Source organism: Callithrix jacchus, chromosome 13 (genome assembly GCF_049354715.1).
Source record: "Callithrix jacchus isolate 240 chromosome 13, calJac240_pri, whole genome shotgun sequence".
Taxonomy (NCBI): domain Eukaryota; kingdom Metazoa; phylum Chordata; class Mammalia; order Primates; family Cebidae; genus Callithrix; species Callithrix jacchus.
The window spans coordinates 61,824,680-61,836,665 of NC_133514.1; the positions used below are offsets into that span (position 1 = coordinate 61,824,680).

An 11,986-nucleotide genomic window follows, 5' to 3' on the forward strand; every position below is an offset into this window, starting at 1 on the left:
TCTATATTCCATATACGACTGAACCACGTAGCAGCCATTTTCACATTATTCCATCCAGACATTTTCACAGTATTCCCTTAGGTGCTATTAATCCTCCTGTATGCAAAGCCTTAGCCTTTTATGAGGCTTAGCCCTGCAACTGTACTACCATCTAATACTCTTTATTTTTGTTATCTACTGATTTGATTACTATTTTCAGAAATTATTGAAGCTCTTGGCCTTTGGCTCCTACTCTATCTTCTTATGGTAACCACTGCTTTCCTCTTCTCTACTCCATCCTGTGATATTTGAAACTCCAAGTGACTATGGAGTTTGAAATATTCTACTAATATAGCTAAACTATTGCTTCAAAGTTTTGTGACTTCCTCAGTATATGCTACTGTATCTTGTTTAAGAAGATACAACTCTTTTCTTTCCCAAAAGTCATAGAAAATTTTCTTCTATTGTCTTCTAAAATTTTAAAATTTTGCCCTTCACACTTAGATTCACACAATTCCACTGGAGTTGAATTTTATGTCTTATAAGAAGTAGGGACCTAACTTTATATTTTTCTATGGTAGATTCCTAATTTCTACCACATTTATTGAAAAATAGATATTTCTTCAAAGATCTAGATTTCCAGCTATGTGATAAAGCAAATTTCATTCTCTATGGGTAGATCTGCTTTTGATATTTTTGTTTTATTTTATTGTTTGATTTGTTTAACCTTGTGCTTATGCTATACTAGCTTAATTATAGCTTTTAGATATTATTGATATATGTTAAGGCAATTCTCGCCATATTATTCTTTTGCAAATATTTTTGTGGGGGCAATTTTAGGCCCTTTGATCTACCATATCAATTTTAAAGTCAGCTTTCCAGGCTTCATAAACACTCTGTTCGTATTTTACTGGGATGGCACTGAAACTATAGATCAATTTTGGGAGAACTGGCATCTTTATTATGCTGAGACTTGCAATCCATAAACATGGCATATTTCTTCTTTTGTTTAGGCTCCCTTAAATGTCTGTCAATAAAGGTTTATGATTTTCTCTGTAGAATTCTAGAAATCCTCTGTTTGACAAATTCCTGTATAGTTTATAGTCTCTGATGCTACCTATGATAAATGGTATTTGAAAATGAAATTTTCTAAATCTTGGTTCTTGGCATATAGATACACAATTAGTTTTTGTGTATTAATTTTAATCCAGATAATTTGATATACTAAAACATGACTGAGAATATACTGGGTCTGATATACTGACTCATGAAGATTCATTTGCAGGTGGCATTATTATTTTTTCCTTTCTTATTTTGTAATGTTTATTTCTTTTTTGGTCTTCATGTGCTACTGTGATCCCTAGTATAATATTTATTAGAACTTGCAATAGTTCATATACTTGCCTTGTTCCTTAAATTTAAAAAAATTATTTTGAATTTTGCACCACCCTTAAATAAAATGTATATTTTAGATTTTGTATATTTATTCTTCATCAGCATAAGGCTATTATGTTCCATTGCTGCTTTTCTAAGAATTGTTACTATATTGTACAGCAAAAAGAAACAATCAACACAATGAAAAGACAACCTAATTATTGGGAAAAATATTTGTAAACGATATATTTGATAAAGGATTAATATCTAACATTTATAAAGAACTCGGACAACTGAAAAAAAATGAACAGAAATTTGACTAACAGATGAATGGACAAAGGACTGAAATAGACATTTCTCTGAAGAAGACATAAAAATGGCCCCCAAATATATTAAAAAAGTACCACCTCACTGATTATCAGAGAAATGCAAATTAAAACCACAATGAGATATTGCCTCATACCCATTAGAATGACTATAATCAAAAAGACAATAGATAAGTATAGGTCAAGGCTATAAAGTAAAAGAAACCATTGTACAGTATTAGTGAAAGTGTACATTGGTGCAATCATTATGGAAAACAGTATGGAGGTATGTTATAGTTCATTTTGTGTTGCTATAAAGAATACCTGAGGCTTGTAATTTATAAGGAAGGGAGGTTTATTTGGCTCCTGGTTCTGCAGGCTGTACAAGAAGCATGGCATCAGCATCTGCTTGGCTCCTGGTAAAGCCTCAGGAAGCTTTTTCTTATGGGAGAAGGCAAGGGCGAAGTAATTGTGTCACATAGAGAGGGAACAAGATGAGAGCAGAGGTGGCAGATCTCATGGTGACTCATAGAGTGAGGACTCATAGAGTGAGGACTCACTAATTACTCTGAGGACAGCACCAAACCATTCATGAGGGATTCACCACCATGACCCATACTCTTATTGCTTTGCCCGACTCCAACTTTTGAGATCAAATTTTAACATGAGATTTGGAGAGGACATACATTCAATCCATATCAGTTTACTCCTGATCCCCCAATTGCATGTCCTTTCCACATTCAAAGTACAATCATCCCTTCCCAATAGTTCTCCAATGTCTTAACTCCTTCCAGCATCAGCTAAAAAGTCCAAAGTCGCATCCGAGACTTGAAGACTAAGCTCTGATTTTTTACACAATTTCCTACCTAATGGGTCTAGGGAGTCATGCCCTACAAATCATAAGCTATCATCAGATGGGTTTTATTTGACCCTATATATTGTAACTTACTTTTCGACCTGACTCTGCCATAACATTATGAGACAAAGAAAAAAAAATATTTAACCCCCAAATATATTTCCTTGCCATACCTTGAAATTGCCCTGCAAAGTCTCTTTGGGAAAAATTCTCTATAGAATGGGAAAAATCCACATTCTATTGAGAACCTCCTTGCCCCTTCATTTTTCTTCCTTCCTTTTCAGATCCAGGAGATAATCAACTAAGAGCCAGGCACTCTTTTAAGACTGATAAAAAACAATTTACTTCCTGCTCTCTTTAAAGTCTGCTATCTAAAGGCTTCCTCTGCACAATAAAACTTTGTATCTACAATCCTTGATCTTTAAACTGAACATTGCTTTCTATTGATCTAGGTCTTTAGAGAAACTGAACCAATTGTCAACCAGAAAATGTTTAAATTTACCTATAGCCTAGAAGCCCCCATTTTGAGTTGTCCCACCTTTCTAAACCAAACCAATGTATCTCTTAAATGTATTTGATTGATGTCTCATGCCATCCTAAATATATAAAGCCAAGCTGTACCCCATTCACCTTGGACACATGTTCTCAGGAACTCCTGAGGGTTGTGTCATGGGCCATAGTCACTCATATTTGGCTCAGAATAAATCTCTTCAAATATTTTACAGAGTTTGACATGGAATCAACCTAAATGCTCATCAATTAGACTGGATAAAGAAAATGTGGTAAATATACAATATAAAATACTATGCAGCCATAAAAAGGAATGTCCTTTGCAGAGACATGGATGGAGCTGGAGACTTAGCAAACTAGTGCAGGAATAGAAAACCAACTACCATATGTTTTCACTTATAAATGGGAGCTAAATAATAAAAACACATGGATACATGGTGTAGGGGAACAACACACACTGGAGCCTGTCAGAGGGAGCAGGGTAGGAGGATGCAGAGGATCAGGAAAAATAGCTAGTGGAAGCTGGAATTAATACCTGCATGATGGGATAATCTGTGTGGCAAACCAGTATGGATACACATTTACCTGAATAAGAAACCTGCACATCCTCCTCATGTACCCCTGAACTTAAAATAAAAGTTGAAAATAGAAAAAATAAAATAAAAGTGGGGTCAAATTTTATTTCCTTTCTGAAATTTACTTTGCTATTTTATATCCTTTTGCATTTCTGTTTAAATTTTAAAATTAATTTGTTGATCTCTAAGAAAAACTTGACATTTGTTTTAGAATTGCACTGAGTCTATAGATCAGCTTGAAAAAAATTGAATCTTGCAATTTACATACCTACTCTCTACATCTTGTAGAACTAGTTAATTTTTAGAAGTGTTGTTATGTCTTTTGATGGGTTTACCCCTTTATCATTATGACATATACCTTTTTCCTAATTTCTGATAATATTCCCTATCCTAAAATTTTCTATGTCTGATATTAATACAGTATTCTTCTAATAATTACAGTTTTCATGACATTTTTCCTATACTTTCAACTTGTTTTTGATGTGATATTTGTGTCTATAATGGTAGTGTCTTTGTTCCCCTATTTGTAATGTATTCTTTTACCTCTGGCAGTTTTTCAGATTTTTTTTTCCTTTATCACAGTCATTTGTTAATTTGTTTTTTTTTTTTCACTTTAATTATCATATACGTTGATTTGTGTTTACTTTTTTTTTTGCTTAGAGTTTGTTCAGATATATGGAATTTAAGTTTGAGTTTTCATCAAATTTGAAGTTTTTGGCAATTATTTTTTAAAATATACTTTCTGTCTAATTTAGATTTCCAGTTAAACAGATTTTGGACTGCTTGATATTGTCTCACACATTTTCATTTTCTTAAGGCTTTTCTTTAAAAAATGTATTTATTTCAATGCTTCAATTTAGATAATTTCTATTATAATGTCCTTAAGTTAACCAAGTCATTTATTCAGCCCTATCTAAACTTCAGCTAAGTCCATTTTGTGGATTTTCACCTCAGATAATTGGTTGTTTTTTTAGCTCTGGGAATTCTTTTAAAAAATATATGTCTTTTCTTCATTTCCTTGTTATGTTTATTCCTTTAAAACATTACAGATATTTAATATTAGTTTCAAGTTCCTGGGTTTTGCTAGGTCTGCTTCCAGGCTTCCTATAGGTTACTCAGGCCTTGCTAGAGAGTCCTCGTTTATGTCATACCAGTTGGTCATGCAGACTAAGTTTCCTGTAATGAAATGGGTATCACTTTATCTAGCAAGCCATATACATGGGTGTAAACATTAGTGATTTATCACTAAGTGGAAAGGGCATAAAAGACAATTGACTGAGTCAGGTATAGAAGGTACAAATAAGTTGTGAGTGGGTAACTCAGACTCCTTTATCACCAACTTCTGCTGCATTGCCTCCTCTCTCAATCCATTTGGGAAGTATTTTATGACCAGTTGACTAAAGAAGAAAAAACTCAAAGCCTAGTTGCAGAGAGGTAGGTCTGCAAGAAATGCTGATGCCAACTGAAAGAGGATGGCTAGAGCATTCTAGCCCCACTCAGAGGTGATCATAAAGGAAAACAGTAAAGAAAAACTTTCCCTGTGGGCAAAATTTCATTGCTTAGTTTGAAGCAAGTTGCCAGAAATATACTGTTGACCCTTAAGCAACAAAGGTTTAAGTGTGCAAGTCCACTTATACAAGGATTTTCTTCTCTGCCACTGCTGAGACAGCAAGACCAATCCTTTTCCTCCTCTTCAGCTTATTAAATGTGACAATGATGAGGATAAAGACCTTCATGATGGTTCACTTCCACTTAGTAAATAGTAAATATATTTTAGCTTCCTTATGATTTTCTTAATAACACATTCTTTTCTGTAGCTTACTTTATTGTCAGGGCATGATATATGATACAAGTAACATGCAAAATAGGTGTTAATAGATTGTTTATGTTAATGGTAAGGCTTCCCATCAACAGTAAGCTATTAATAGTCAAGTTTTGGGAAAGTCAAATGTCATACGTGGATTTTCGATTTCATTAGTGTCTCTGACCTTAATTCCTGTGTTGTTAAAGGGTCCACTGTGCATCTACAACAGTTTGAGGGCAGTTGCTAAGTCTGGTTGAATGGTCGGAAGCTTAGAAGAAACAGGATTGTAAAGTGGATAAAAGGAAGTCGGGGGAGAGGCAAGTAGCTGGATTGCTTGGAGTTGGCTCAGACTGTGAAGATAGATATGTCTCATGTGAATATCATAAAAGGGCATCTTACTAAGGAGGGGGCTGGTAATATTAGAAGGCCAAAATGAAGCACTCAGAGGATGCCGGTTAGCCTCTTTCATCAGCTATCCTGGTGCTTGCTCAATGGGCCGGTGGACATAGTGGCCATGGTGACAGCAATGAAGGCTATGCCTGAAGTCTACAACATGGCATCCCTTTGTTGTCTGGTTTGGCTGCTATGACTGCTGAGTGTCCAATCTGCCAAAATAGATACTGACATTAAGCCCCTAAGATGACACCATTGCTTGTGGGACCAGCCAGCTACCGGTGGGTGGCTGATTACATTGACCTTTTGCATTATGAAGGAGGCAGACTCAGACTTGTCCTCACTGGGACGAACAAGTATTCTGCATATGAATTTGCCTTCCCTGCCTGCACCACCACCCATGAACTCACAGAATGCCCTACCTGCAACCTAGGTAGTGCTTCATAACATGTCGCTACTCATCAAGGAATTTATATCACAGAAAGAAAGTGACTTGGTCATAGTTTAGTTTAATGGTGACATCTTTTTCTTTCTAAATGGTTTATAAGATAATAGTCTGAAAATCATCACATATATTCTATGAATATGATGATAAATTATCTTTACAGATTTGAAATGACATCCTACATTAATTAAAAACTTGCCTTCGTATAATCTCTGTTAAGTTGACCTTTTTCTGAGATCTAGCTATCTTGATTCAGAATAAATGTGGAAACTAAGGCTCAAAGAGGTTAAGAAATTAGCTCTCATGTCACCCAGCTGGATAGTGGCAGAGACAGGTCTAGAACTGATTTCCTTGTCATACAATAGTGAAATGTATTATCACCTCAGATTGCCTGGGAAAACAAACATAAGGAAAGACATCAGATTTCAGAGTTAGAAAGAACATCTTTTTGTCACTTACTTCATTGTCTCCTTAAACAATTCATTTAACCATTCTTGAGTTAGTCTCAATTTCCTTGTATTCATTATTAAGCAAATAGGGCCGACATTCACTATAAATGAAATGTGTCTGGCATATAGATGGGTATACAGTAAGTAGTTACTAGCCGAGCAAAGAATGCAAAAATTTTAAACCTTTCATTTTGATACTATTATCGACTATCACAGAGTATTTTCTAAGGAATCAGTGAGTTCCTGACAGTAGATGCCTTGCAACTTGCTGTCCGGCACTAGAAAACACCTCAAGTGAGTCCTGAGTTTTAGATTGTTTTATGTGTGTTGCTCAGTTCAGGAAGGAGAGGAAACAACATTAATTTTATATTTTTACACCTCTGAACATTTTTATTTTAAAGTATTTTAGTGAATTAGTAAATATAAAATTAATAACAAAATAAAATTCTATTGACAAATCAAAATTCTTTAGTAATGTTAATTTTGTTCATGTTTATTTAATGTCATATTTTATATAAAAATGAGAAAATCATTCTCAGGAGTTAGCTTTGCTGCTAACCGGAAACCATTTAATGTTTGGTTCCCTGTAATAAATAGTGTGCTTCTAAGGTTTTATCATCTGAAAAAGATTTAGACTTAAGATGGAGATTTATTCCTAGTTCTGGGATAATAAGGACACTTGGACAAACTATAATCTGCTTCAACCTAGTTTTCCTTTCTTGAAACATGAAAGAATGAGTTTTGAGGACCCATTTAGCTCTAAAAACTAAGATTGCTGATAAAAATTGATTTGATAGCTATTACAATCAGTCTAGAAAAACTTATTTTTAGGAGCCTATCTGTATCCCTTTTTAGCTTGTAAATTTTACAAATGCAAGATTGCAACATGTTTATCTTAGTACATCAATGACAAATATGATGTCAAGTATATATCCAGTGCTCCATAATTGCAGAATAAATAATTAAAGTTAAAACCAGAAAATTGTGACTTGCTAAAATAAAAATGTAGAAAAAAAACATATATACACACACACCACACACACACACACACACACACACTCTCTCTCTCTCTCTCTCTCTCTCTTGAACCTTGTTAAAGGACTTACAGGATAACGTGAAAAGTTTCACATGGCAATCGTTATGTGAAATCTTAAACACTGTGACATTATAAGTGGTGCAAACATTCAATTAAAACTATAAAACCCAAACTTAAAAGATCATGTGTGATTTATCTGATGAAGCAGTGTCTTTTAGCTTGATTCAGATTCTTCTTAAATTACTAATGAGCTAGACCTTTAAAACCACTTGGCAAGATAGTTTTATTTGCTTGCTAATCAGGCTGCACAGTTTTACAACACACTCTTACATAAAACTGAAAAACTCAACAACTTTTCAGATATTTGAAAAACAAAACTCAGCATTTGCCCAATTCATTGATTCTCTTCTTATCCTTTCTATTTCGAGATCATTTTCTTGCATTTAAGGTATGTGGATAACAATGGAAATAACACTAATCTAATTTTTTCTTATAGAAAAGCTTTCATTTGGGCCTTTTATTATGAGTTTCTTTAGCCACTTTTCTTAATGCTTCACTGCTAGTGAATATACATGATGTTTCCCTGTTCTGTGGAAAGTCAAAATATCAAACTATTTGGCAGGACCAATTCAGAATTTCATATTGCTGTCTTTTCAGGCCCCAATTCTTGTTATCAGAGAGCCTGTGGTGAAGTTTTGCTGGGTACAGGGACATCAAGTAGTCCTGTTCCAGGGCCTGTGTCTGCAGTGGCAGATTGAGAGTGCCTGTCCTTGGGCTCCAGGGCAGCATGCCCTGTCCCCGTAGTAGCTGGTTCAGGTGGGCTGGTTGTTGGGCTTCCAGGTGTCCTGCTTCCATGACAGCAGTGGCAGTAGTGGGCAGGTTCTCAAGGCCTTGGGCAGTAGGTATGGTATGGGTGACAGCAGTAGCAGAGGATGAACAAACCCTTGGCTCCCAAGCTATCCACACTGGTGCAGGTGTTGGCTGTGATGGGCTGAGAGCCCGTCCCCAGGGCTCTGACAGGAGTGCTCAGGTGACACCAATGGTGGACTCAACTGAGCACTGAGTGGCTCCTAGGTCCCCAGATAGGACAGCATGCTCTGGCATTGGAGGTGCTGAGCCAGCCCAGTGGACCTGACCTAAGGGCCCTCAGTTGTGCCTGCAGGGGCTGTGGTAGGCAGGAGCAGGGTGATCCCTAGGACCAAGGTGAAATGGGGTTGTTTTCAGTGGCAGTAGTCCAATGCAGGTGGCTGGGGAGCTCACGCTTCACTGAGGCTTTGGCCCTGGCTGCTGTAGCAGCTCCTGTGGTTAGGGGAATTTGTCTTCAGGGCATGTGAAAATGTATAGCTTCTTCACTGCTGTGGGCAGTAGGGTCAGCTGAGTCTTTGGAATGGTTCACCACGCTTCAGCCCTGGCAGCAACAGCACCAGCCAGTCACAGCAGGGGCTGCAGGCAGGGAATATTGATGTGTGGAGGATGTGTGGAGGCAGGGCTGTTGGGGCCCTCAGGCATGATGCCCTTTGGTGGTATCTGAACTCTGTATGGTACTATGCTGTTGTAGGGATGATGTTGTGTCCAGCTATGGAGCAATGCCATCCTGAGGCCTCCAGGCGGCACCCTATGTTAAGTCTGCGGGTGGATGGAGGGGCTTTCCTGTGGCTGGGATTGCAGGAGCCTGTGATGAGAACGTGGACTGCTGGAATTGCCCACCTACTCTGTCCTACATTGAGGAGCACCCCTAGGCTCCCAACTGATCCAGCCCAGCAGGCTGCCTCAACTCCTTCCTCCTGGCTGTGTTTCTTGTCACTTCTCTGTTGAATTCCAGTGTTCTTTCAGTGATCTCTTCAAAGTGTGATTATCTGCTCATTATGTTGATTCTTCTTTGCGGAGGTGGCAGTTCCAGATGCCTCTAGTCGAGCATCTTGAAGCTCTTCCTCCTTTTGTATAGTTTTGGCTTTTAAAGTATTTATCCCACATATTAGAAATGTAAGATTAATCAGTAAGCATGGGAAGGGGGAACAAAAACTGAAAGCAATGTGAAACAAAGGAACCTACTATGTTCCAAATAAACACCACAATCACACTAAAAAGAGAAAAAGAGAGAGAAGAGTGGTTGCAAATAAGCTTGTGTGGCTCCTTGGAAGGTGGCAGAGTTTGCTATAGTGGTTCCTCCTGGCCCTGTCAATACTGGGGTCAGGCCCAGCCAGGATGGTGCCTAAAAGCCCAGCCTCGCTGGGGTAGGAACAGGAGGGGATGGGGTAAGAACTGGTCAACTTTGTGACCCAGAGTCTACTATGGCACTGGGGAACCAGTTTTAGGAGAGGCACCAGCTTTGGCTCTTGGAGCCACATGGTGGAAGTGATAGACAAATATTAGATATTAACAAGACTTCTACAAAAAGAGGCCTAAGCTCAACACAAGAATTCACAGAAAAACAAAAGAAAACCACAGGCAATGTTGCCACATGCTTGGAATTGTGAAGTGCAGCTTTACGCTCCACACAGTCTCATAAAGAACTGAAACTGGAGGACCTGAAGAAGCTAAACCAATACTAAAGAATATTTTTACATATAATAAAGAATTTCCGTTTGATGTTCAGCCTGTTCTGTTAAAAAGAACGTTAGTACCTGGTGAAAAACAACATTTGGAATTTGAAGAAGATGAAGAACAGGTTGGTGCTGGAGCAGGATCTCCTGATTCTTTTCCTGCTAGAGTTCCTGGCACTTTACTACTTGTATTAGTCTGTTTTCATGGTGCTGATCAAGACATACTTGAGATTGGGCAATTTACAAAAGAAGGAGGTTTAATTGGACTTACAGTTCCACATGGCTGAGGAAGCCTCACAATCATGTGGAAGGCAAGGAGAAGCAAGTCCCATCTTACACAGATGGTAGCAGGCAAAGAGAGAATAAGGAAGACGCAAAAGGAAAAGCCTCTGATAAAACCATCAGATCTCGTGAAACTTATTCACTAACACGAGAACAGTATGGGGGAACCACCGCCATGATTCAATTGTCTCCCACCAGGTCCCTCCCATAACACGTGCGAATTATGGGAGTACAATTCAAGATGAGATTTGTGTGGGGACACAGAGCAAACTGTATCACTATTTTATTACCAAAGTTGCTATCAGACCCAAGAGCGGTGTTGCTCACTACAAGAACTAAGAAAACTGGTCTAAAATATGCTAAGAAGCACATATCAATACTTTATTACCAAAGTTGCCCTAAGAATCAGGAGCAGTGTTATCCATTATTAGAACTGAGAAAATTGGTCTGAAATATGCTATATTACAGTTAGTATAAAGGAGCTGAATGACATAGATTTAAGTACTGTGCAAGATACTCCTGTGGCTTTAAGAAGATACATATGTTCATTTTAATGAACATTGAGCTGCATAATTATATTTAAAAATTGACAAAAGGTGCAGCTCTCTCCTTTAAATTCAAAGACTTCAAGCCTACAAAAATGTTTACCAGCACCAAGTGTTCTGCCTTCATGGAGATGGATGTAATTAAACCTGGGCCACTTGTAATAGAACTACACAAGAAACCTACTGACTTTAAAAAATGAAATTGCAATTACAGACCAAGAAACCACTTGATCTTCATTTATTAATACATCAAACTTTGCACAAGGAATGATCCTGACATGAATAATTTGGAACTTTTGTGAATTTTATTACTCATAAGAAACCATCATAGCTCTGTGTATCACTTTCACTCTCAGTAGGCAGGAAGCATGCCATACCCATGTCAGTAGGCCAGAGTTTCCATACATCTTCTGAAATCTAGGTGGAGATTCCCAAACCTCAATTCTTGACTTCTGTGCACCCTCAAGCTCATCACCACATGGAAGCTGCCAAGGGTCAGGGCTTACCCCCTTTGAAACCGTAGTCTGAGTTGTACCTTGGCCCCTTTAAGTAATGGTGAGAGCAGCTGGGACACAGGGCACCAAGTCCCTATGCTGGACACAGAATGGGGACCCTGGACCCAAACCACAAAACCATTTTTTCCTCCTAGGCTTCTGGGTCTGTGATGAGAGGGGTAGCCACGAAAACCTATGACATGCCCTGGAGACATTTTTCACCTTGTCTTTGGCATTAACATTCAGCTCCTTGTTACATATGCAAATTTCTGCAGCCAGATTGCATTTCTCCTCAGAAAATGGGTTTTCTTTTCTACTGATCATCAGGCCGCAAATTTTCTGAACTTTTATGCTCTTTTGCCCTTTTCAAATGGAATGCTTTTAACAGCACCCAAG

The 11,986-nt window shown here is 37.8% G+C and overlaps 1 pseudogene; it reads left to right on the plus strand.

Moving 5' to 3' along the window:
- Positions 1-6,042: 6,042 nt before the first annotated feature.
- Positions 6,043-11,367, plus strand: LOC100388023 (axin interactor, dorsalization-associated protein-like; annotated as a pseudogene).
- Positions 11,368-11,986: the final 619 nt, after the last annotated feature.